The sequence below is a fragment of the Anomaloglossus baeobatrachus genome, chromosome 5 (genome assembly GCF_048569485.1).
Source record: "Anomaloglossus baeobatrachus isolate aAnoBae1 chromosome 5, aAnoBae1.hap1, whole genome shotgun sequence".
NCBI classification, from domain to species: domain Eukaryota; kingdom Metazoa; phylum Chordata; class Amphibia; order Anura; family Aromobatidae; genus Anomaloglossus; species Anomaloglossus baeobatrachus.
In genome coordinates this window covers 286,566,965-286,587,700 of record NC_134357.1, presented here as the reverse complement: position 1 = coordinate 286,587,700, position 20,736 = coordinate 286,566,965, and the positions used below count along the sequence as shown (strand labels likewise).

Here is a 20,736-nt window from a genome sequence, read left to right as displayed (position 1 = left end):
GAACTTCCTGACTGCAAAAGCTGGCAGCAGTGGGATTTGAACCCACGCCTCCAAAGAGACTGGAGCCTTAATCCAGCGCCTTAGACCGCTCGGCCATGCTACCTGGATGACAGCCGTGTCAACTTCCTTGGAGTAAGGCAAGTATAGCTGATTTCATTTTAAAGTAGTGTATGTGTGGTAATGGGCATATCACTCTCCAAAAAGACAAAGCAATAATTCTGAGAATTGTCTTTTCCTAAACATCAAAATATACAAGTATCATATGAAAAGATTAAAGGATAAGCTCAGTAAAAAGTAAGCAAATCATTACGCTACATGAGATAAGAATTTGAAAACCTCCGAGGTAGTAAGAGTGGCACCAGCGGGATTCAAACCCACACACCCAAAGAGACTGCAACCTTAAACCAGCACATCTAGACCCCACGAACCATGTTGCTGCAAATGCTTCCTCGATTCCATACTGACACAGTCAAGGTATTTCTGAAAACTCACTGATTTACCTAATTTGCTAATCGTCACAAGATTGTTCTTTGCCCAACACTAAAAGCTGGCAGCAGTGGGATTTGAACCCACGCCTCCAAAGAGACTGGAGCCTAAATCCAGCGCCTTAGACCGCTCGGCCATGCTACCTGGGTGAAAAGCGATAAAATGTCCTTGGAGTAAGGGAAGTATAGCTGATTTTATTTTAAAGTAGTGTATGTGTGCTAACGGGCATATCTCTCTCCAACAGGACAAAGCAATAATTCTGAGAATTGTCTTTTCCTAAACATCAAAATGTACAAGTATCATATGAAAAGATTAAAGGATAAGCTCATTTAAAAGTAAGCAAATCATTAAGCTACATGAGATAAGAATTTGAAAACCTCAGAGGTAGTGGAGGTGGCAGCAGAGGGATTCAAGCCCACACACCCAAAGAGACTGCAGCCTTAATCCAGCACATCTAGACTCCACGACCATGACACTGCAAATGCTTGCTCCATTAAATAGCAAAACTGTTCAGGTATTTCTGAAAACTCACTGATTTACCTAATTTGATCATCATCACAAGATTGTTCTTTGCACAACCCAATCTACTATTAAATTCGACTTTTCATGAACTTCCTGACTGCAAAAGCTGGCAGCAGTGGGATTTGAACCCACGCCTCCAAAGAGACTGGAGCCTTAATCCAGCGCCTTAGACCGCTCGGCCATGCTACCTGGATGACAGCCGTGTCAACTTCCTTGGAGTAAGGCAAGTATAGCTGATTTCATTTTAAAGTAGTGTATGTGTGGTAATGGGCATATCACTCTCCAAAAAGACAAAGCAATAATTCTGAGAATTGTCTTTTCCTAAACATCAAAATATACAAGTATCATATGAAAAGATTAAAGGATAAGCTCAGTAAAAAGTAAGCAAATCATTACGCTACATGAGATAAGAATTTGAAAACCTCCGAGGTAGTAAGAGTGGCACCAGCGGGATTCAAACCCACACACCCAAAGAGACTGCAACCTTAAACCAGCACATCTAGACCCCACGAACCATGTTGCTGCAAATGCTTCCTCGATTCCATACTGACACAGTCAAGGTATTTCTGAAAACTCACTGATTTACCTAATTTGCTAATCGTCACAAGATTGTTCTTTGCCCAACACTAAAAGCTGGCAGCAGTGGGATTTGAACCCACGCCTCCAAAGAGACTGGAGCCTAAATCCAGCGCCTTAGACCGCTCGGCCATGCTACCTGGGTGAAAAGCGATAAAATGTCCTTGGAGTAAGGGAAGTATAGCTGATTTTATTTTAAAGTAGTGTATGTGTGCTAACGGGCATATCTCTCTCCAACAGGACAAAGCAATAATTCTGAGAATTGTCTTTTCCTAAACATCAAAATGTACAAGTATCATATGAAAAGATTAAAGGATAAGCTCATTTAAAAGTAAGCAAATCATTAAGCTACATGAGATAAGAATTTGAAAACCTCAGAGGTAGTGGAGGTGGCAGCAGAGGGATTCAAGCCCACACACCCAAAGAGACTGCAGCCTTAATCCAGCACATCTAGACTCCACGACCATGACACTGCAAATGCTTGCTCCATTAAATAGCAAAACTGTTCAGGTATTTCTGAAAACTCACTGATTTACCTAATTTGATCATCATCACAAGATTGTTCTTTGCACAACCCAATCTACTATTAAATTCGACTTTTCATGAACTTCCTGACTGCAAAAGCTGGCAGCAGTGGGATTTGAACCCACGCCTCCAAAGAGACTGGAGCCTTAATCCAGCGCCTTAGACCGCTCGGCCATGCTACCTGGATGACAGCCGTGTCAACTTCCTTGGAGTAAGGCAAGTATAGCTGATTTCATTTTAAAGTAGTGTATGTGTGGTAATGGGCATATCACTCTCCAAAAAGACAAAGCAATAATTCTGAGAATTGTCTTTTCCTAAACATCAAAATATACAAGTATCATATGAAAAGATTAAAGGATAAGCTCAGTAAAAAGTAAGCAAATCATTACGCTACATGAGATAAGAATTTGAAAACCTCCGAGGTAGTAAGAGTGGCACCAGCGGGATTCAAACCCACACACCCAAAGAGACTGCAACCTTAAACCAGCACATCTAGACCCCACGAACCATGTTGCTGCAAATGCTTCCTCGATTCCATACTGACACAGTCAAGGTATTTCTGAAAACTCACTGATTTACCTAATTTGCTAATCGTCACAAGATTGTTCTTTGCCCAACACTAAAAGCTGGCAGCAGTGGGATTTGAACCCACGCCTCCAAAGAGACTGGAGCCTAAATCCAGCGCCTTAGACCGCTCGGCCATGCTACCTGGGTGAAAAGCGATAAAATGTCCTTGGAGTAAGGGAAGTATAGCTGATTTTATTTTAAAGTAGTGTATGTGTGCTAACGGGCATATCTCTCTCCAACAGGACAAAGCAATAATTCTGAGAATTGTCTTTTCCTAAACATCAAAATGTACAAGTATCATATGAAAAGATTAAAGGATAAGCTCATTTAAAAGTAAGCAAATCATTAAGCTACATGAGATAAGAATTTGAAAACCTCAGAGGTAGTGGAGGTGGCAGCAGAGGGATTCAAGCCCACACACCCAAAGAGACTGCAGCCTTAATCCAGCACATCTAGACTCCACGACCATGACACTGCAAATGCTTGCTCCATTAAATAGCAAAACTGTTCAGGTATTTCTGAAAACTCACTGATTTACCTAATTTGATCATCATCACAAGATTGTTCTTTGCACAACCCAATCTACTATTAAATTCGACTTTTCATGAACTTCCTGACTGCAAAAGCTGGCAGCAGTGGGATTTGAACCCACGCCTCCAAAGAGACTGGAGCCTTAATCCAGCGCCTTAGACCGCTCGGCCATGCTACCTGGATGACAGCCGTGTCAACTTCCTTGGAGTAAGGCAAGTATAGCTGATTTCATTTTAAAGTAGTGTATGTGTGGTAATGGGCATATCACTCTCCAAAAAGACAAAGCAATAATTCTGAGAATTGTCTTTTCCTAAACATCAAAATATACAAGTATCATATGAAAAGATTAAAGGATAAGCTCAGTAAAAAGTAAGCAAATCATTACGCTACATGAGATAAGAATTTGAAAACCTCCGAGGTAGTAAGAGTGGCACCAGCGGGATTCAAACCCACACACCCAAAGAGACTGCAACCTTAAACCAGCACATCTAGACCCCACGAACCATGTTGCTGCAAATGCTTCCTCGATTCCATACTGACACAGTCAAGGTATTTCTGAAAACTCACTGATTTACCTAATTTGCTAATCGTCACAAGATTGTTCTTTGCCCAACACTAAAAGCTGGCAGCAGTGGGATTTGAACCCACGCCTCCAAAGAGACTGGAGCCTAAATCCAGCGCCTTAGACCGCTCGGCCATGCTACCTGGGTGAAAAGCGATAAAATGTCCTTGGAGTAAGGGAAGTATAGCTGATTTTATTTTAAAGTAGTGTATGTGTGCTAACGGGCATATCTCTCTCCAACAGGACAAAGCAATAATTCTGAGAATTGTCTTTTCCTAAACATCAAAATGTACAAGTATCATATGAAAAGATTAAAGGATAAGCTCATTTAAAAGTAAGCAAATCATTAAGCTACATGAGATAAGAATTTGAAAACCTCAGAGGTAGTGGAGGTGGCAGCAGAGGGATTCAAGCCCACACACCCAAAGAGACTGCAGCCTTAATCCAGCACATCTAGACTCCACGACCATGACACTGCAAATGCTTGCTCCATTAAATAGCAAAACTGTTCAGGTATTTCTGAAAACTCACTGATTTACCTAATTTGATCATCATCACAAGATTGTTCTTTGCACAACCCAATCTACTATTAAATTCGACTTTTCATGAACTTCCTGACTGCAAAAGCTGGCAGCAGTGGGATTTGAACCCACGCCTCCAAAGAGACTGGAGCCTTAATCCAGCGCCTTAGACCGCTCGGCCATGCTACCTGGATGACAGCCGTGTCAACTTCCTTGGAGTAAGGCAAGTATAGCTGATTTCATTTTAAAGTAGTGTATGTGTGGTAATGGGCATATCACTCTCCAAAAAGACAAAGCAATAATTCTGAGAATTGTCTTTTCCTAAACATCAAAATATACAAGTATCATATGAAAAGATTAAAGGATAAGCTCAGTAAAAAGTAAGCAAATCATTAGGCTACATGAGATAAGAATTTGAAAACCTCCGAGGTAGTAAGAGTGGCACCAGCGGGATTCAAACCCACACACCCAAAGAGACTGCAACCTTAAACCAGCACATCTAGACCCCACGAACCATGTTGCTGCAAATGCTTCCTCGATTCCATACTGACACAGTCAAGGTATTTCTGAAAACTCACTGATTTACCTAATTTGCTAATCGTCACAAGATTGTTCTTTGCCCAACACTAAAAGCTGGCAGCAGTGGGATTTGAACCCACGCCTCCAAAGAGACTGGAGCCTAAATCCAGCGCCTTAGACCGCTCGGCCATGCTACCTGGGTGAAAAGCGATAAAATGTCCTTGGAGTAAGGGAAGTATAGCTGATTTTATTTTAAAGTAGTGTATGTGTGCTAACGGGCATATCTCTCTCCAACAGGACAAAGCAATAATTCTGAGAATTGTCTTTTCCTAAACATCAAAATGTACAAGTATCATATGAAAAGATTAAAGGATAAGCTCATTTAAAAGTAAGCAAATCATTAAGCTACATGAGATAAGAATTTGAAAACCTCAGAGGTAGTGGAGGTGGCAGCAGAGGGATTCAAGCCCACACACCCAAAGAGACTGCAGCCTTAATCCAGCACATCTAGACTCCACGACCATGACACTGCAAATGCTTGCTCCATTAAATAGCAAAACTGTTCAGGTATTTCTGAAAACTCACTGATTTACCTAATTTGATCATCATCACAAGATTGTTCTTTGCACAACCCAATCTACTATTAAATTCGACTTTTCATGAACTTCCTGACTGCAAAAGCTGGCAGCAGTGGGATTTGAACCCACGCCTCCAAAGAGACTGGAGCCTTAATCCAGCGCCTTAGACCGCTCGGCCATGCTACCTGGATGACAGCCGTGTCAACTTCCTTGGAGTAAGGCAAGTATAGCTGATTTCATTTTAAAGTAGTGTATGTGTGGTAATGGGCATATCACTCTCCAAAAAGACAAAGCAATAATTCTGAGAATTGTCTTTTCCTAAACATCAAAATATACAAGTATCATATGAAAAGATTAAAGGATAAGCTCAGTAAAAAGTAAGCAAATCATTACGCTACATGAGATAAGAATTTGAAAACCTCCGAGGTAGTAAGAGTGGCACCAGCGGGATTCAAACCCACACACCCAAAGAGACTGCAACCTTAAACCAGCACATCTAGACCCCACGAACCATGTTGCTGCAAATGCTTCCTCGATTCCATACTGACACAGTCAAGGTATTTCTGAAAACTCACTGATTTACCTAATTTGCTAATCGTCACAAGATTGTTCTTTGCCCAACACTAAAAGCTGGCAGCAGTGGGATTTGAACCCACGCCTCCAAAGAGACTGGAGCCTAAATCCAGCGCCTTAGACCGCTCGGCCATGCTACCTGGGTGAAAAGCGATAAAATGTCCTTGGAGTAAGGGAAGTATAGCTGATTTTATTTTAAAGTAGTGTATGTGTGCTAACGGGCATATCTCTCTCCAACAGGACAAAGCAATAATTCTGAGAATTGTCTTTTCCTAAACATCAAAATGTACAAGTATCATATGAAAAGATTAAAGGATAAGCTCATTTAAAAGTAAGCAAATCATTAAGCTACATGAGATAAGAATTTGAAAACCTCAGAGGTAGTGGAGGTGGCAGCAGAGGGATTCAAGCCCACACACCCAAAGAGACTGCAGCCTTAATCCAGCACATCTAGACTCCACGACCATGACACTGCAAATGCTTGCTCCATTAAATAGCAAAACTGTTCAGGTATTTCTGAAAACTCACTGATTTACCTAATTTGATCATCATCACAAGATTGTTCTTTGCACAACCCAATCTACTATTAAATTCGACTTTTCATGAACTTCCTGACTGCAAAAGCTGGCAGCAGTGGGATTTGAACCCACGCCTCCAAAGAGACTGGAGCCTTAATCCAGCGCCTTAGACCGCTCGGCCATGCTACCTGGATGACAGCCGTGTCAACTTCCTTGGAGTAAGGCAAGTATAGCTGATTTCATTTTAAAGTAGTGTATGTGTGGTAATGGGCATATCACTCTCCAAAAAGACAAAGCAATAATTCTGAGAATTGTCTTTTCCTAAACATCAAAATATACAAGTATCATATGAAAAGATTAAAGGATAAGCTCAGTAAAAAGTAAGCAAATCATTACGCTACATGAGATAAGAATTTGAAAACCTCCGAGGTAGTAAGAGTGGCACCAGCGGGATTCAAACCCACACACCCAAAGAGACTGCAACCTTAAACCAGCACATCTAGACCCCACGAACCATGTTGCTGCAAATGCTTCCTCGATTCCATACTGACACAGTCAAGGTATTTCTGAAAACTCACTGATTTACCTAATTTGCTAATCGTCACAAGATTGTTCTTTGCCCAACACTAAAAGCTGGCAGCAGTGGGATTTGAACCCACGCCTCCAAAGAGACTGGAGCCTAAATCCAGCGCCTTAGACCGCTCGGCCATGCTACCTGGGTGAAAAGCGATAAAATGTCCTTGGAGTAAGGGAAGTATAGCTGATTTTATTTTAAAGTAGTGTATGTGTGCTAACGGGCATATCTCTCTCCAACAGGACAAAGCAATAATTCTGAGAATTGTCTTTTCCTAAACATCAAAATGTACAAGTATCATATGAAAAGATTAAAGGATAAGCTCATTTAAAAGTAAGCAAATCATTAAGCTACATGAGATAAGAATTTGAAAACCTCAGAGGTAGTGGAGGTGGCAGCAGAGGGATTCAAGCCCACACACCCAAAGAGACTGCAGCCTTAATCCAGCACATCTAGACTCCACGACCATGACACTGCAAATGCTTGCTCCATTAAATAGCAAAACTGTTCAGGTATTTCTGAAAACTCACTGATTTACCTAATTTGATCATCATCACAAGATTGTTCTTTGCACAACCCAATCTACTATTAAATTCGACTTTTCATGAACTTCCTGACTGCAAAAGCTGGCAGCAGTGGGATTTGAACCCACGCCTCCAAAGAGACTGGAGCCTTAATCCAGCGCCTTAGACCGCTCGGCCATGCTACCTGGATGACAGCCGTGTCAACTTCCTTGGAGTAAGGCAAGTATAGCTGATTTCATTTTAAAGTAGTGTATGTGTGGTAATGGGCATATCACTCTCCAAAAAGACAAAGCAATAATTCTGAGAATTGTCTTTTCCTAAACATCAAAATATACAAGTATCATATGAAAAGATTAAAGGATAAGCTCAGTAAAAAGTAAGCAAATCATTACGCTACATGAGATAAGAATTTGAAAACCTCCGAGGTAGTAAGAGTGGCACCAGCGGGATTCAAACCCACACACCCAAAGAGACTGCAACCTTAAACCAGCACATCTAGACCCCACGAACCATGTTGCTGCAAATGCTTCCTCGATTCCATACTGACACAGTCAAGGTATTTCTGAAAACTCACTGATTTACCTAATTTGCTAATCGTCACAAGATTGTTCTTTGCCCAACACTAAAAGCTGGCAGCAGTGGGATTTGAACCCACGCCTCCAAAGAGACTGGAGCCTAAATCCAGCGCCTTAGACCGCTCGGCCATGCTACCTGGGTGAAAAGCGATAAAATGTCCTTGGAGTAAGGGAAGTATAGCTGATTTTATTTTAAAGTAGTGTATGTGTGCTAACGGGCATATCTCTCTCCAACAGGACAAAGCAATAATTCTGAGAATTGTCTTTTCCTAAACATCAAAATGTACAAGTATCATATGAAAAGATTAAAGGATAAGCTCATTTAAAAGTAAGCAAATCATTAAGCTACATGAGATAAGAATTTGAAAACCTCAGAGGTAGTGGAGGTGGCAGCAGAGGGATTCAAGCCCACACACCCAAAGAGACTGCAGCCTTAATCCAGCACATCTAGACTCCACGACCATGACACTGCAAATGCTTGCTCCATTAAATAGCAAAACTGTTCAGGTATTTCTGAAAACTCACTGATTTACCTAATTTGATCATCATCACAAGATTGTTCTTTGCACAACCCAATCTACTATTAAATTCGACTTTTCATGAACTTCCTGACTGCAAAAGCTGGCAGCAGTGGGATTTGAACCCACGCCTCCAAAGAGACTGGAGCCTTAATCCAGCGCCTTAGACCGCTCGGCCATGCTACCTGGATGACAGCTGTGTCAACTTCCTTGGAGTAAGGCAAGTATAGCTGATTTCATTTTAAAGTAGTGTATGTGTGGTAATGGGCATATCACTCTCCAAAAAGACAAAGCAATAATTCTGAGAATTGTCTTTTCCTAAACATCAAAATATACAAGTATCATATGAAAAGATTAAAGGATAAGCTCAGTAAAAAGTAAGCAAATCATTACGCTACATGAGATAAGAATTTGAAAACCTCCGAGGTAGTAAGAGTGGCACCAGCGGGATTCAAACCCACACACCCAAAGAGACTGCAACCTTAAACCAGCACATCTAGACCCCACGAACCATGTTGCTGCAAATGCTTCCTCGATTCCATACTGACACAGTCAAGGTATTTCTGAAAACTCACTGATTTACCTAATTTGCTAATCGTCACAAGATTGTTCTTTGCCCAACACTAAAAGCTGGCAGCAGTGGGATTTGAACCCACGCCTCCAAAGAGACTGGAGCCTAAATCCAGCGCCTTAGACCGCTCGGCCATGCTACCTGGGTGAAAAGCGATAAAATGTCCTTGGAGTAAGGGAAGTATAGCTGATTTTATTTTAAAGTAGTGTATGTGTGCTAACGGGCATATCTCTCTCCAACAGGACAAAGCAATAATTCTGAGAATTGTCTTTTCCTAAACATCAAAATGTACAAGTATCATATGAAAAGATTAAAGGATAAGCTCATTTAAAAGTAAGCAAATCATTAAGCTACATGAGATAAGAATTTGAAAACCTCAGAGGTAGTGGAGGTGGCAGCAGAGGGATTCAAGCCCACACACCCAAAGAGACTGCAGCCTTAATCCAGCACATCTAGACTCCACGACCATGACACTGCAAATGCTTGCTCCATTAAATAGCAAAACTGTTCAGGTATTTCTGAAAACTCACTGATTTACCTAATTTGATCATCATCACAAGATTGTTCTTTGCACAACCCAATCTACTATTAAATTCGACTTTTCATGAACTTCCTGACTGCAAAAGCTGGCAGCAGTGGGATTTGAACCCACGCCTCCAAAGAGACTGGAGCCTTAATCCAGCGCCTTAGACCGCTCGGCCATGCTACCTGGATGAAAGCCGTGTCAACTTCCTTGGAGTAAGGCAAGTATAGCTGATTTCATTTTAAAGTAGTGTATGTGTGGTAATGGGCATATCACTCTCCAAAAAGACAAAGCAATAATTCTGAGAATTGTCTTTTCCTAAACATCAAAATATACAAGTATCATATGAAAAGATTAAAGGATAAGCTCAGTAAAAAGTAAGCAAATCATTACGCTACATGAGATAAGAATTTGAAAACCTCCGAGGTAGTAAGAGTGGCACCAGCGGGATTCAAACCCACACACCCAAAGAGACTGCAACCTTAAACCAGCACATCTAGACCCCACGAACCATGTTGCTGCAAATGCTTCCTCGATTCCATACTGACACAGTCAAGGTATTTCTGAAAACTCACTGATTTACCTAATTTGCTAATCGTCACAAGATTGTTCTTTGCCCAACACTAAAAGCTGGCAGCAGTGGGATTTGAACCCACGCCTCCAAAGAGACTGGAGCCTAAATCCAGCGCCTTAGACCGCTCGGCCATGCTACCTGGGTGAAAAGCGATAAAATGTCCTTGGAGTAAGGGAAGTATAGCTGATTTTATTTTAAAGTAGTGTATGTGTGCTAACGGGCATATCTCTCTCCAACAGGACAAAGCAATAATTCTGAGAATTGTCTTTTCCTAAACATCAAAATGTACAAGTATCATATGAAAAGATTAAAGGATAAGCTCATTTAAAAGTAAGCAAATCATTAAGCTACATGAGATAAGAATTTGAAAACCTCAGAGGTAGTGGAGGTGGCAGCAGAGGGATTCAAGCCCACACACCCAAAGAGACTGCAGCCTTAATCCAGCACATCTAGACTCCACGACCATGACACTGCAAATGCTTGCTCCATTAAATAGCAAAACTGTTCAGGTATTTCTGAAAACTCACTGATTTACCTAATTTGATCATCATCACAAGATTGTTCTTTGCACAACCCAATCTACTATTAAATTCGACTTTTCATGAACTTCCTGACTGCAAAAGCTGGCAGCAGTGGGATTTGAACCCACGCCTCCAAAGAGACTGGAGCCTTAATCCAGCGCCTTAGACCGCTCGGCCATGCTACCTGGATGACAGCCGTGTCAACTTCCTTGGAGTAAGGCAAGTATAGCTGATTTCATTTTAAAGTAGTGTATGTGTGGTAATGGGCATATCACTCTCCAAAAAGACAAAGCAATAATTCTGAGAATTGTCTTTTCCTAAACATCAAAATATACAAGTATCATATGAAAAGATTAAAGGATAAGCTCAGTAAAAAGTAAGCAAATCATTACGCTACATGAGATAAGAATTTGAAAACCTCCGAGGTAGTAAGAGTGGCACCAGCGGGATTCAAACCCACACACCCAAAGAGACTGCAACCTTAAACCAGCACATCTAGACCCCACGAACCATGTTGCTGCAAATGCTTCCTCGATTCCATACTGACACAGTCAAGGTATTTCTGAAAACTCACTGATTTACCTAATTTGCTAATCGTCACAAGATTGTTCTTTGCCCAACACTAAAAGCTGGCAGCAGTGGGATTTGAACCCACGCCTCCAAAGAGACTGGAGCCTAAATCCAGCGCCTTAGACCGCTCGGCCATGCTACCTGGGTGAAAAGCGATAAAATGTCCTTGGAGTAAGGGAAGTATAGCTGATTTTATTTTAAAGTAGTGTATGTGTGCTAACGGGCATATCTCTCTCCAACAGGACAAAGCAATAATTCTGAGAATTGTCTTTTCCTAAACATCAAAATGTACAAGTATCATATGAAAAGATTAAAGGATAAGCTCATTTAAAAGTAAGCAAATCATTAAGCTACATGAGATAAGAATTTGAAAGCCTCAGAGGTAGTGGAGGTGGCAGCAGAGGGATTCAAGCCCACACACCCAAAGAGACTGCAGCCTTAATCCAGCACATCTAGACTCCACGACCATGACACTGCAAATGCTTGCTCCATTAAATAGCAAAACTGTTCAGGTATTTCTGAAAACTCACTGATTTACCTAATTTGATCATCATCACAAGATTGTTCTTTGCACAACCCAATCTACTATTAAATTCGACTTTTCATGAACTTCCTGACTGCAAAAGCTGGCAGCAGTGGGATTTGAACCCACGCCTCCAAAGAGACTGGAGCCTTAATCCAGCGCCTTAGACCGCTCGGCCATGCTACCTGGATGACAGCCGTGTCAACTTCCTTGGAGTAAGGCAAGTATAGCTGATTTCATTTTAAAGTAGTGTATGTGTGGTAATGGGCATATCACTCTCCAAAAAGACAAAGCAATAATTCTGAGAATTGTCTTTTCCTAAACATCAAAATATACAAGTATCATATGAAAAGATTAAAGGATAAGCTCAGTAAAAAGTAAGCAAATCATTACGCTACATGAGATAAGAATTTGAAAACCTCCGAGGTAGTAAGAGTGGCACCAGCGGGATTCAAACCCACACACCCAAAGAGACTGCAACCTTAAACCAGCACATCTAGACCCCACGAACCATGTTGCTGCAAATGCTTCCTCGATTCCATACTGACACAGTCAAGGTATTTCTGAAAACTCACTGATTTACCTAATTTGCTAATCGTCACAAGATTGTTCTTTGCCCAACACTAAAAGCTGGCAGCAGTGGGATTTGAACCCACGCCTCCAAAGAGACTGGAGCCTAAATCCAGCGCCTTAGACCGCTCGGCCATGCTACCTGGGTGAAAAGCGATAAAATGTCCTTGGAGTAAGGGAAGTATAGCTGATTTTATTTTAAAGTAGTGTATGTGTGCTAACGGGCATATCTCTCTCCAACAGGACAAAGCAATAATTCTGAGAATTGTCTTTTCCTAAACATCAAAATGTACAAGTATCATATGAAAAGATTAAAGGATAAGCTCATTTAAAAGTAAGCAAATCATTAAGCTACATGAGATAAGAATTTGAAAACCTCAGAGGTAGTGGAGGTGGCAGCAGAGGGATTCAAGCCCACACACCCAAAGAGACTGCAGCCTTAATCCAGCACATCTAGACTCCACGACCATGACACTGCAAATGCTTGCTCCATTAAATAGCAAAACTGTTCAGGTATTTCTGAAAACTCACTGATTTACCTAATTTGATCATCATCACAAGATTGTTCTTTGCACAACCCAATCTACTATTAAATTCGACTTTTCATGAACTTCCTGACTGCAAAAGCTGGCAGCAGTGGGATTTGAACCCACGCCTCCAAAGAGACTGGAGCCTTAATCCAGCGCCTTAGACCGCTCGGCCATGCTACCTGGATGACAGCCGTGTCAACTTCCTTGGAGTAAGGCAAGTATAGCTGATTTCATTTTAAAGTAGTGTATGTGTGGTAATGGGCATATCACTCTCCAAAAAGACAAAGCAATAATTCTGAGAATTGTCTTTTCCTAAACATCAAAATATACAAGTATCATATGAAAAGATTAAAGGATAAGCTCAGTAAAAAGTAAGCAAATCATTACGCTACATGAGATAAGAATTTGAAAACCTCCGAGGTAGTAAGAGTGGCACCAGCGGGATTCAAACCCACACACCCAAAGAGACTGCAACCTTAAACCAGCACATCTAGACCCCACGAACCATGTTGCTGCAAATGCTTCCTCGATTCCATACTGACACAGTCAAGGTATTTCTGAAAACTCACTGATTTACCTAATTTGCTAATCGTCACAAGATTGTTCTTTGCCCAACACTAAAAGCTGGCAGCAGTGGGATTTGAACCCACGCCTCCAAAGAGACTGGAGCCTAAATCCAGCGCCTTAGACCGCTCGGCCATGCTACCTGGGTGAAAAGCGATAAAATGTCCTTGGAGTAAGGGAAGTATAGCTGATTTTATTTTAAAGTAGTGTATGTGTGCTAACGGGCATATCTCTCTCCAACAGGACAAAGCAATAATTCTGAGAATTGTCTTTTCCTAAACATCAAAATGTACAAGTATCATATGAAAAGATTAAAGGATAAGCTCATTTAAAAGTAAGCAAATCATTAAGCTACATGAGATAAGAATTTGAAAACCTCAGAGGTAGTGGAGGTGGCAGCAGAGGGATTCAAGCCCACACACCCAAAGAGACTGCAGCCTTAATCCAGCACATCTAGACTCCACGACCATGACACTGCAAATGCTTGCTCCATTAAATAGCAAAACTGTTCAGGTATTTCTGAAAACTCACTGATTTACCTAATTTGATCATCATCACAAGATTGTTCTTTGCACAACCCAATCTACTATTAAATTCGACTTTTCATGAACTTCCTGACTGCAAAAGCTGGCAGCAGTGGGATTTGAACCCACGCCTCCAAAGAGACTGGAGCCTTAATCCAGCGCCTTAGACCGCTCGGCCATGCTACCTGGATGACAGCCGTGTCAACTTCCTTGGAGTAAGGCAAGTATAGCTGATTTCATTTTAAAGTAGTGTATGTGTGGTAATGGGCATATCACTCTCCAAAAAGACAAAGCAATAATTCTGAGAATTGTCTTTTCCTAAACATCAAAATATACAAGTATCATATGAAAAGATTAAAGGATAAGCTCAGTAAAAAGTAAGCAAATCATTACGCTACATGAGATAAGAATTTGAAAACCTCCGAGGTAGTAAGAGTGGCACCAGCGGGATTCAAACCCACACACCCAAAGAGACTGCAACCTTAAACCAGCACATCTAGACCCCACGAACCATGTTGCTGCAAATGCTTCCTCGATTCCATACTGACACAGTCCAGGTATTTCTGAAAACTCACTGATTTACCTAATTTGCTAATCGTCACAAGATTGTTCTTTGCCCAACACTAAAAGCTGGCAGCAGTGGGATTTGAACCCACGCCTCCAAAGAGACTGGAGCCTAAATCCAGCGCCTTAGACCGCTCGGCCATGCTACCTGGGTGAAAAGCGATAAAATGTCCTTGGAGTAAGGGAAGTATAGCTGATTTTATTTTAAAGTAGTGTATGTGTGCTAACGGGCATATCTCTCTCCAACAGGACAAAGCAATAATTCTGAGAATTGTCTTTTCCTAAACATCAAAATGTACAAGTATCATATGAAAAGATTAAAGGATAAGCTCATTTAAAAGTAAGCAAATCATTAAGCTACATGAGATAAGAATTTGAAAACCTCAGAGGTAGTGGAGGTGGCAGCAGAGGGATTCAAGCCCACACACCCAAAGAGATTGCAGCCTTAATCCAGCACATCTAGACTCCACGACCATGACACTGCAAATGCTTGCTCCATTAAATAGCAAAACTGTTCAGGTATTTCTGAAAACTCACTGATTTACCTAATTTGATCATCATCACAAGATTGTTCTTTGCACAACCCAATCTACTATTAAATTCGACTTTTCATGAACTTCCTGACTGCAAAAGCTGGCAGCAGTGGGATTTGAACCCACGCCTCCAAAGAGACTGGAGCCTTAATCCAGCGCCTTAGACCGCTCGGCCATGCTACCTGGATGACAGCCGTGTCAACTTCCTTGGAGTAAGGCAAGTATAGCTGATTTCATTTTAAAGTAGTGTATGTGTGGTAATGGGCATATCACTCTCCAAAAAGACAAAGCAATAATTCTGAGAATTGTCTTTTCCTAAACATCAAAATATACAAGTATCATATGAAAAGATTAAAGGATAAGCTCAGTAAAAAGTAAGCAAATCATTACGCTACATGAGATAAGAATTTGAAAACCTCCGAGGTAGTAAGAGTGGCACCAGCGGGATTCAAACCCACACACCCAAAGAGACTGCAACCTTAAACCAGCACATCTAGACCCCACGAACCATGTTGCTGCAAATGCTTCCTCGATTCCATACTGACACAGTCAAGGTATTTCTGAAAACTCACTGATTTACCTAATTTGCTAATCGTCACAAGATTGTTCTTTGCCCAACACTAAAAGCTGGCAGCAGTGGGATTTGAACCCACGCCTCCAAAGAGACTGGAGCCTAAATCCAGCGCCTTAGACCGCTCGGCCATGCTACCTGGGTGAAAAGCGATAAAATGTCCTTGGAGTAAGGGAAGTATAGCTGATTTTATTTTAAAGTAGTGTATGTGTGCTAACGGGCATATCTCTCTCCAACAGGACAAAGCAATAATTCTGAGAATTGTCTTTTCCTAAACATCAAAATGTACAAGTATCATATGAAAAGATTAAAGGATAAGCTCATTTAAAAGTAAGCAAATCATTAAGCTACATGAGATAAGAATTTGAAAACCTCAGAGGTAGTGGAGGTGGCAGCAGAGGGATTCAAGCCCACACACCCAAAGAGACTGCAGCCTTAATCCAGCACATCTAGACTCCACGACCATGACACTGCAAATGCTTGCTCCATTAAATAGCAAAACTGTTCAGGTATTTCTGAAAACTCACTGATTTACCTAATTTGATCATCATCACAAGATTGTTCTTTGCACAACCCAATCTACTATTAAATTCGACTTTTCATGAACTTCCTGACTGCAAAAGCTGGCAGCAGTGGGATTTGAACCCACGCCTCCAAAGAGACTGGAGCCTTAATCCAGCGCCTTAGACCGCTCGGCCATGCTACCTGGATGACAGCCGTGTCAACTTCCTTGGAGTAAGGCAAGTATAGCTGATTTCATTTTAAAGTAGTGTATGTGTGGTAATGGGCATATCACTCTCCAAAAAGACAAAGCAATAATTCTGAGAATTGTCTTTTCCTAAACATCAAAATATACAAGTATCATATGAAAAGATTAAAGGATAAGCTCAGTAAAAAGTAAGCAAATCATTACGCTACATGAGATAAGAATTTGAAAACCTCCGAGGTAGTAAGAGTGGCACCAGCGGGATTCAAACCCACACACCCAAAGAGACTGCAACCTTAAACCAGCACATCTAGACCCCACGAACCATGTTGCTGCAAATGCTTCCTCGATTCCATACTGACACAGTCAAGGTATTTCTGAAAACTCACTGATTTACCTAATTTGCTAATCGTCACAAGATTGTTCTTTGCCCAACACTAAAAGCTGGCAGCAGTGGGATTTGAACCCACGCCTCCAAAGAGACTGGAGCCTAAATCCAGCGCCTTAGACCGCTCGGCCATGCTACCTGGGTGAAAAGCGATAAAATGTCCTTGGAGTAAGGGAAGTATAGCTGATTTTATTTTAAAGTAGTGTATGTGTGCTAACGGGCATATCTCTCTCCAACAGGACAAAGCAATAATTCTGAGAATTGTCTTTTCCTAAACATCAAAATGTACAAGTATCATATGAAAAGATTAAAGGATAAGCTCATTTAAAAGTAAGCAAATCATTAAGCTACATGAGATAAGAATTTGAAAACCTCAGAGGTAGTGGAGGTGGCAGCAGAGGGATTCAAGCCCACACACCCAAAGAGACTGCAGCCTTAATCCAGCACATCTAGACTCCACGACCATGACACTGCAAATGCTTGCTCCATTAAATAGCAAAACTGTTCAGGTATTTCTGAAAACTCACTGATTTACCTAATTTGATCATCATCACAAGATTGTTCTTTGCACAACCCAATCTACTATTAAATTCGACTTTTCATGAACTTCCTGACTGCAAAAGCTGGCAGCAGTGGGATTTGAACCCACGCCTCCAAAGAGACTGGAGCCTTAATCCAGCGCCTTAGACCGCTCGGCCATGCTACCTGGATGACAGCCGTGTCAACTTCCTTGGAGTAAGGCAAGTATAGCTGATTTCATTTTAAAGTAGTGTATGTGTGGTAATGGGCATATCACTCTCCAAAAAGACAAAGCAATAATTCTGAGAATTGTCTTTTCCTAAACATCAAAATATACAAGTATCATATGAAAAGATTAAAGGATAAGCTCAGTAAAAAGTAAGCAAATCATTACGCTACATGAGATAAGAATTTGAAAACCTCCGAGGTAGTAAGAGTGGCACCAGCGGGATTCAAACCCACACACCCAAAGAGACTGCAACCTTAAACCAGCACATCTAGACCCCACGAACCATGTTGCTGCAAATGCTTCCTCGATTCCATACTGACACAGTCAAGGTATTTCTGAAAACTCACTGATTTACCTAATTTGCTAATCGTCACAAGATTGTTCTTTGCCCAACACTAAAAGCTGGCAGCAGTGGGATTTGAACCCACGCCTCCAAAGAGACTGGAGCCTAAATCCAGCGCCTTAGACCGCTCGGCCATGCTACCTGGGTGAAAAGCGATAAAATGTCCTTGGAGTAAGGGAAGTATAGCTGATTTTATTTTAAAGTAGTGTATGTGTGCTAACGGGCATATCTCTCTCCAACAGGACAAAGCAATAATTCTGAGAATTGTCTTTTCCTAAACATCAAAATGTACAAGTATCATATGAAAAGATTAAAGGATAAGCTCATTTAAAAGTAAGCAAATCATTAAGCTACATGAGATAAGAATTTGAAAACCTCAGAGGTAGTGGAGGTGGCAGCAGAGGGATTCAAGCCCACACACCCAAAGAGACTGCAGCCTTAATCCAGCACATCTAGACTCCACGACCATGACACTGCAAATGCTTGCTCCATTAAATAGCAAAACTGTTCAGGTATTTCTGAAAACTCACTGATTTACCTAATTTGATCATCATCACAAGATTGTTCTTTGCACAACCCAATCTACTATTAAATTCGACTTTTCATGAACTTCCTGACTGCAAAAGCTGGCAGCAGTGGGATTTGAACCCACGCCTCCAAAGAGACTGGAGCCTTAATCCAGCGCCTTAGACCGCTCGGCCATGCTACCTGGATGACAGCCGTGTCAACTTCCTTGGAGTAAGGCAAGTATAGCTGATTTCATTTTAAAGTAGTGTATGTGTGGTAATGGGCATATCACTCTCCAAAAAGACAAAGCAATAATTCTGAGAATTGTCTTTTCCTAAACATCAAAATATACAAGTATCATATGAAAAGATTAAAGGATAAGCTCAGTAAAAAGTAAGCAAATCATTACGCTACATGAGATAAGAATTTGAAAACCTCCGAGGTAGTAAGAGTGGCACCAGCGGGATTCAAACCCACACACCCAAAGAGACTGCAACCTTAAACCAGCACATCTAGACCCCACGAACCATGTTGCTGCAAATGCTTCCTCGATTCCATACTGACACAGTCAAGGTATTTCTGAAAACTCACTGATTTACCTAATTTGCTAATCGTCACAAGATTGTTCTTTGCCCAACACTAAAAGCTGGCAGCAGTGGGATTTGAACCCACGCCTCCAAAGAGACTGGAGCCTAAATCCAGCGCCTTAGACCGCTCGGCCATGCTACCTGGGTGAAAAGCGATAAAATGTCCTTGGAGTAAGGGAAGTATAGCTGATTTTATTTTAAAGTAGTGTGTGTGTGCTAACGGGCATATCTCTCTCCAACAGGACAAAGCAATAATTCTGAGAATTGTCTTTTCCTAAACATCAAAATGTACAAGTATCATATGAAAAGATTAAAGGATAAGCTCATTTAAAAGTAAGCAAATCATTAAGCTACATGAGATAAGAATTTGAAAACCTCAGAGGTAGTGGAGGTGGCAGCAGAGGGATTCAAGCCCACACACCCAAAGAGACTGCAGCCTTAATCCAGCACATCTAGACTCCACGACCATGACACTGCAAATGCTTGCTCCATTAAATAGCAAAACTGTTCAGGTATTTCTGAAAACTCACTGATTTACCTAATTTGATCATCATCACAAGATTGTTCTTTGCACAACCCAATCTACTATTAAATTCGACTTTTCATGAACTTCCTGACTGCAAAAGCTGGCAGCAGTGGGATTTGAACCCACGCCTCCAAAGAGACTGGAGCCTTAATCCAGCGCCTTAGACCGCTCGGCCATGCTACCTGGATGACAGCCGTGTCAACTTCCTTGGAGTAAGGCAAGTATAGCTGATTTCATTTTAAAGTAGTGTATGTGTGGTAATGGGCATATCACTCTCCAAAAAGACAAAGCAATAATTCTGAGAATTGTCTTTTCCTAAACATCAAAATATACAAGTATCATATGAAAAGATTAAAGGATAAGCTCAGTAAAAAGTAAGCAAATCATTACGCTACATGAGATAAGAATTTGAAAACCTCCGAGGTAGTAAGAGTGGCACCAGCGGGATTCAAACCCACACACCCAAAGAGACTGCAACCTTAAACCAGCACATCTAGACCCCACGAACCATGTTGCTGCAAATGCTTCCTCGATTCCATACTGACACAGTCAAGGTATTTCTGAAAACTCACTGATTTACCTAATTTGCTAATCGTCACAAGATTGTTCTTTGCCCAACACTAAAAGCTGGCAGCAGTGGGATTTGAACCCACGCCTCCAAAGAGACTGGAGCCTAAATCCAGCGCCTTAGACCGCTCGGCCATGCTACCTGGGTGAAAAGCGATAAAATGTCCTTGGAGTAAGGGAAGTATAGCTGATTTTATTTTAAAGTAGTGTATGTGTGCTAACGGGCATATCTCTCTCCAACAGGACAAAGCAATAATTCTGAGAATTGTCTTTTCCTAAACATCAAAATGTACAAGTATCATATGAAAAGATTAAAGGATAAGCTCATTTAAAAGTAAGCAAATCATTAAGCTACATGAGATAAGAATTTGAAAACCTCAGAGGTAGTGGAGGTGGCAGCAGAGGGATTCAAGCCCACACACCCAAAGAGACTGCAGCCTTAATCCAGCACATCTAGACTCCACGACCATGACACTGCAAATGCTTGCTCCATTAAATAGCAAAACTGTTCAGGTATTTCTGAAAACTCACTGATTTACCTAATTTGATCATCATCA

The 20,736-nt window shown here is 41.2% G+C and overlaps 38 non-coding genes across 38 annotated transcripts; all 38 read right to left on the bottom strand.

Annotated features, from left to right (window-relative positions):
- Window positions 1-21: 21 nt before the first annotated feature.
- On the bottom strand, window positions 22-103 carry TRNAL-AAG (transfer RNA leucine (anticodon AAG)). The gene has a single exon. It is a non-coding gene; the product is annotated as a tRNA-Leu (tRNA).
- Window positions 104-548: 445 nt separating this feature from the next.
- Window positions 549-630, bottom strand: TRNAL-UAG (transfer RNA leucine (anticodon UAG)). Its single transcript has one exon. It is a non-coding gene; the product is annotated as a tRNA-Leu (tRNA).
- A 485-nt stretch (window positions 631-1,115) lies between these two features.
- Window positions 1,116-1,197, bottom strand: TRNAL-AAG (transfer RNA leucine (anticodon AAG)). Its single transcript has one exon. It is a non-coding gene; the product is annotated as a tRNA-Leu (tRNA).
- A 445-nt stretch (window positions 1,198-1,642) lies between these two features.
- On the bottom strand, window positions 1,643-1,724 carry TRNAL-UAG (transfer RNA leucine (anticodon UAG)). The gene has a single exon. It is a non-coding gene; the product is annotated as a tRNA-Leu (tRNA).
- Window positions 1,725-2,209: 485 nt separating this feature from the next.
- On the bottom strand, window positions 2,210-2,291 carry TRNAL-AAG (transfer RNA leucine (anticodon AAG)). Its single transcript has one exon. It is a non-coding gene; the product is annotated as a tRNA-Leu (tRNA).
- A 445-nt stretch (window positions 2,292-2,736) lies between these two features.
- TRNAL-UAG (transfer RNA leucine (anticodon UAG)) lies at window positions 2,737-2,818 on the bottom strand. The gene has a single exon. It is a non-coding gene; the product is annotated as a tRNA-Leu (tRNA).
- A 485-nt stretch (window positions 2,819-3,303) lies between these two features.
- On the bottom strand, window positions 3,304-3,385 carry TRNAL-AAG (transfer RNA leucine (anticodon AAG)). Its single transcript has one exon. It is a non-coding gene; the product is annotated as a tRNA-Leu (tRNA).
- Window positions 3,386-3,830: 445 nt separating this feature from the next.
- On the bottom strand, window positions 3,831-3,912 carry TRNAL-UAG (transfer RNA leucine (anticodon UAG)). The gene has a single exon. It is a non-coding gene; the product is annotated as a tRNA-Leu (tRNA).
- A 485-nt stretch (window positions 3,913-4,397) lies between these two features.
- On the bottom strand, window positions 4,398-4,479 carry TRNAL-AAG (transfer RNA leucine (anticodon AAG)). The gene has a single exon. It is a non-coding gene; the product is annotated as a tRNA-Leu (tRNA).
- Window positions 4,480-4,924: 445 nt separating this feature from the next.
- TRNAL-UAG (transfer RNA leucine (anticodon UAG)) lies at window positions 4,925-5,006 on the bottom strand. Its single transcript has one exon. It is a non-coding gene; the product is annotated as a tRNA-Leu (tRNA).
- Window positions 5,007-5,491: 485 nt separating this feature from the next.
- Window positions 5,492-5,573, bottom strand: TRNAL-AAG (transfer RNA leucine (anticodon AAG)). Its single transcript has one exon. It is a non-coding gene; the product is annotated as a tRNA-Leu (tRNA).
- A 445-nt stretch (window positions 5,574-6,018) lies between these two features.
- Window positions 6,019-6,100, bottom strand: TRNAL-UAG (transfer RNA leucine (anticodon UAG)). The gene has a single exon. It is a non-coding gene; the product is annotated as a tRNA-Leu (tRNA).
- Window positions 6,101-6,585: 485 nt separating this feature from the next.
- TRNAL-AAG (transfer RNA leucine (anticodon AAG)) lies at window positions 6,586-6,667 on the bottom strand. The gene has a single exon. It is a non-coding gene; the product is annotated as a tRNA-Leu (tRNA).
- A 445-nt stretch (window positions 6,668-7,112) lies between these two features.
- TRNAL-UAG (transfer RNA leucine (anticodon UAG)) lies at window positions 7,113-7,194 on the bottom strand. Its single transcript has one exon. It is a non-coding gene; the product is annotated as a tRNA-Leu (tRNA).
- Window positions 7,195-7,679: 485 nt separating this feature from the next.
- Window positions 7,680-7,761, bottom strand: TRNAL-AAG (transfer RNA leucine (anticodon AAG)). The gene has a single exon. It is a non-coding gene; the product is annotated as a tRNA-Leu (tRNA).
- A 445-nt stretch (window positions 7,762-8,206) lies between these two features.
- TRNAL-UAG (transfer RNA leucine (anticodon UAG)) lies at window positions 8,207-8,288 on the bottom strand. The gene has a single exon. It is a non-coding gene; the product is annotated as a tRNA-Leu (tRNA).
- Window positions 8,289-8,773: 485 nt separating this feature from the next.
- On the bottom strand, window positions 8,774-8,855 carry TRNAL-AAG (transfer RNA leucine (anticodon AAG)). Its single transcript has one exon. It is a non-coding gene; the product is annotated as a tRNA-Leu (tRNA).
- A 445-nt stretch (window positions 8,856-9,300) lies between these two features.
- TRNAL-UAG (transfer RNA leucine (anticodon UAG)) lies at window positions 9,301-9,382 on the bottom strand. The gene has a single exon. It is a non-coding gene; the product is annotated as a tRNA-Leu (tRNA).
- Window positions 9,383-9,867: 485 nt separating this feature from the next.
- Window positions 9,868-9,949, bottom strand: TRNAL-AAG (transfer RNA leucine (anticodon AAG)). The gene has a single exon. It is a non-coding gene; the product is annotated as a tRNA-Leu (tRNA).
- A 445-nt stretch (window positions 9,950-10,394) lies between these two features.
- Window positions 10,395-10,476, bottom strand: TRNAL-UAG (transfer RNA leucine (anticodon UAG)). Its single transcript has one exon. It is a non-coding gene; the product is annotated as a tRNA-Leu (tRNA).
- Window positions 10,477-10,961: 485 nt separating this feature from the next.
- TRNAL-AAG (transfer RNA leucine (anticodon AAG)) lies at window positions 10,962-11,043 on the bottom strand. Its single transcript has one exon. It is a non-coding gene; the product is annotated as a tRNA-Leu (tRNA).
- A 445-nt stretch (window positions 11,044-11,488) lies between these two features.
- TRNAL-UAG (transfer RNA leucine (anticodon UAG)) lies at window positions 11,489-11,570 on the bottom strand. Its single transcript has one exon. It is a non-coding gene; the product is annotated as a tRNA-Leu (tRNA).
- A 485-nt stretch (window positions 11,571-12,055) lies between these two features.
- Window positions 12,056-12,137, bottom strand: TRNAL-AAG (transfer RNA leucine (anticodon AAG)). The gene has a single exon. It is a non-coding gene; the product is annotated as a tRNA-Leu (tRNA).
- Window positions 12,138-12,582: 445 nt separating this feature from the next.
- On the bottom strand, window positions 12,583-12,664 carry TRNAL-UAG (transfer RNA leucine (anticodon UAG)). The gene has a single exon. It is a non-coding gene; the product is annotated as a tRNA-Leu (tRNA).
- Window positions 12,665-13,149: 485 nt separating this feature from the next.
- On the bottom strand, window positions 13,150-13,231 carry TRNAL-AAG (transfer RNA leucine (anticodon AAG)). Its single transcript has one exon. It is a non-coding gene; the product is annotated as a tRNA-Leu (tRNA).
- Window positions 13,232-13,676: 445 nt separating this feature from the next.
- On the bottom strand, window positions 13,677-13,758 carry TRNAL-UAG (transfer RNA leucine (anticodon UAG)). Its single transcript has one exon. It is a non-coding gene; the product is annotated as a tRNA-Leu (tRNA).
- Window positions 13,759-14,243: 485 nt separating this feature from the next.
- On the bottom strand, window positions 14,244-14,325 carry TRNAL-AAG (transfer RNA leucine (anticodon AAG)). Its single transcript has one exon. It is a non-coding gene; the product is annotated as a tRNA-Leu (tRNA).
- Window positions 14,326-14,770: 445 nt separating this feature from the next.
- TRNAL-UAG (transfer RNA leucine (anticodon UAG)) lies at window positions 14,771-14,852 on the bottom strand. The gene has a single exon. It is a non-coding gene; the product is annotated as a tRNA-Leu (tRNA).
- Window positions 14,853-15,337: 485 nt separating this feature from the next.
- TRNAL-AAG (transfer RNA leucine (anticodon AAG)) lies at window positions 15,338-15,419 on the bottom strand. The gene has a single exon. It is a non-coding gene; the product is annotated as a tRNA-Leu (tRNA).
- Window positions 15,420-15,864: 445 nt separating this feature from the next.
- TRNAL-UAG (transfer RNA leucine (anticodon UAG)) lies at window positions 15,865-15,946 on the bottom strand. Its single transcript has one exon. It is a non-coding gene; the product is annotated as a tRNA-Leu (tRNA).
- A 485-nt stretch (window positions 15,947-16,431) lies between these two features.
- On the bottom strand, window positions 16,432-16,513 carry TRNAL-AAG (transfer RNA leucine (anticodon AAG)). The gene has a single exon. It is a non-coding gene; the product is annotated as a tRNA-Leu (tRNA).
- Window positions 16,514-16,958: 445 nt separating this feature from the next.
- TRNAL-UAG (transfer RNA leucine (anticodon UAG)) lies at window positions 16,959-17,040 on the bottom strand. The gene has a single exon. It is a non-coding gene; the product is annotated as a tRNA-Leu (tRNA).
- A 485-nt stretch (window positions 17,041-17,525) lies between these two features.
- On the bottom strand, window positions 17,526-17,607 carry TRNAL-AAG (transfer RNA leucine (anticodon AAG)). The gene has a single exon. It is a non-coding gene; the product is annotated as a tRNA-Leu (tRNA).
- A 445-nt stretch (window positions 17,608-18,052) lies between these two features.
- TRNAL-UAG (transfer RNA leucine (anticodon UAG)) lies at window positions 18,053-18,134 on the bottom strand. The gene has a single exon. It is a non-coding gene; the product is annotated as a tRNA-Leu (tRNA).
- Window positions 18,135-18,619: 485 nt separating this feature from the next.
- On the bottom strand, window positions 18,620-18,701 carry TRNAL-AAG (transfer RNA leucine (anticodon AAG)). Its single transcript has one exon. It is a non-coding gene; the product is annotated as a tRNA-Leu (tRNA).
- Window positions 18,702-19,146: 445 nt separating this feature from the next.
- Window positions 19,147-19,228, bottom strand: TRNAL-UAG (transfer RNA leucine (anticodon UAG)). The gene has a single exon. It is a non-coding gene; the product is annotated as a tRNA-Leu (tRNA).
- Window positions 19,229-19,713: 485 nt separating this feature from the next.
- Window positions 19,714-19,795, bottom strand: TRNAL-AAG (transfer RNA leucine (anticodon AAG)). The gene has a single exon. It is a non-coding gene; the product is annotated as a tRNA-Leu (tRNA).
- A 445-nt stretch (window positions 19,796-20,240) lies between these two features.
- On the bottom strand, window positions 20,241-20,322 carry TRNAL-UAG (transfer RNA leucine (anticodon UAG)). Its single transcript has one exon. It is a non-coding gene; the product is annotated as a tRNA-Leu (tRNA).
- Window positions 20,323-20,736: the final 414 nt, after the last annotated feature.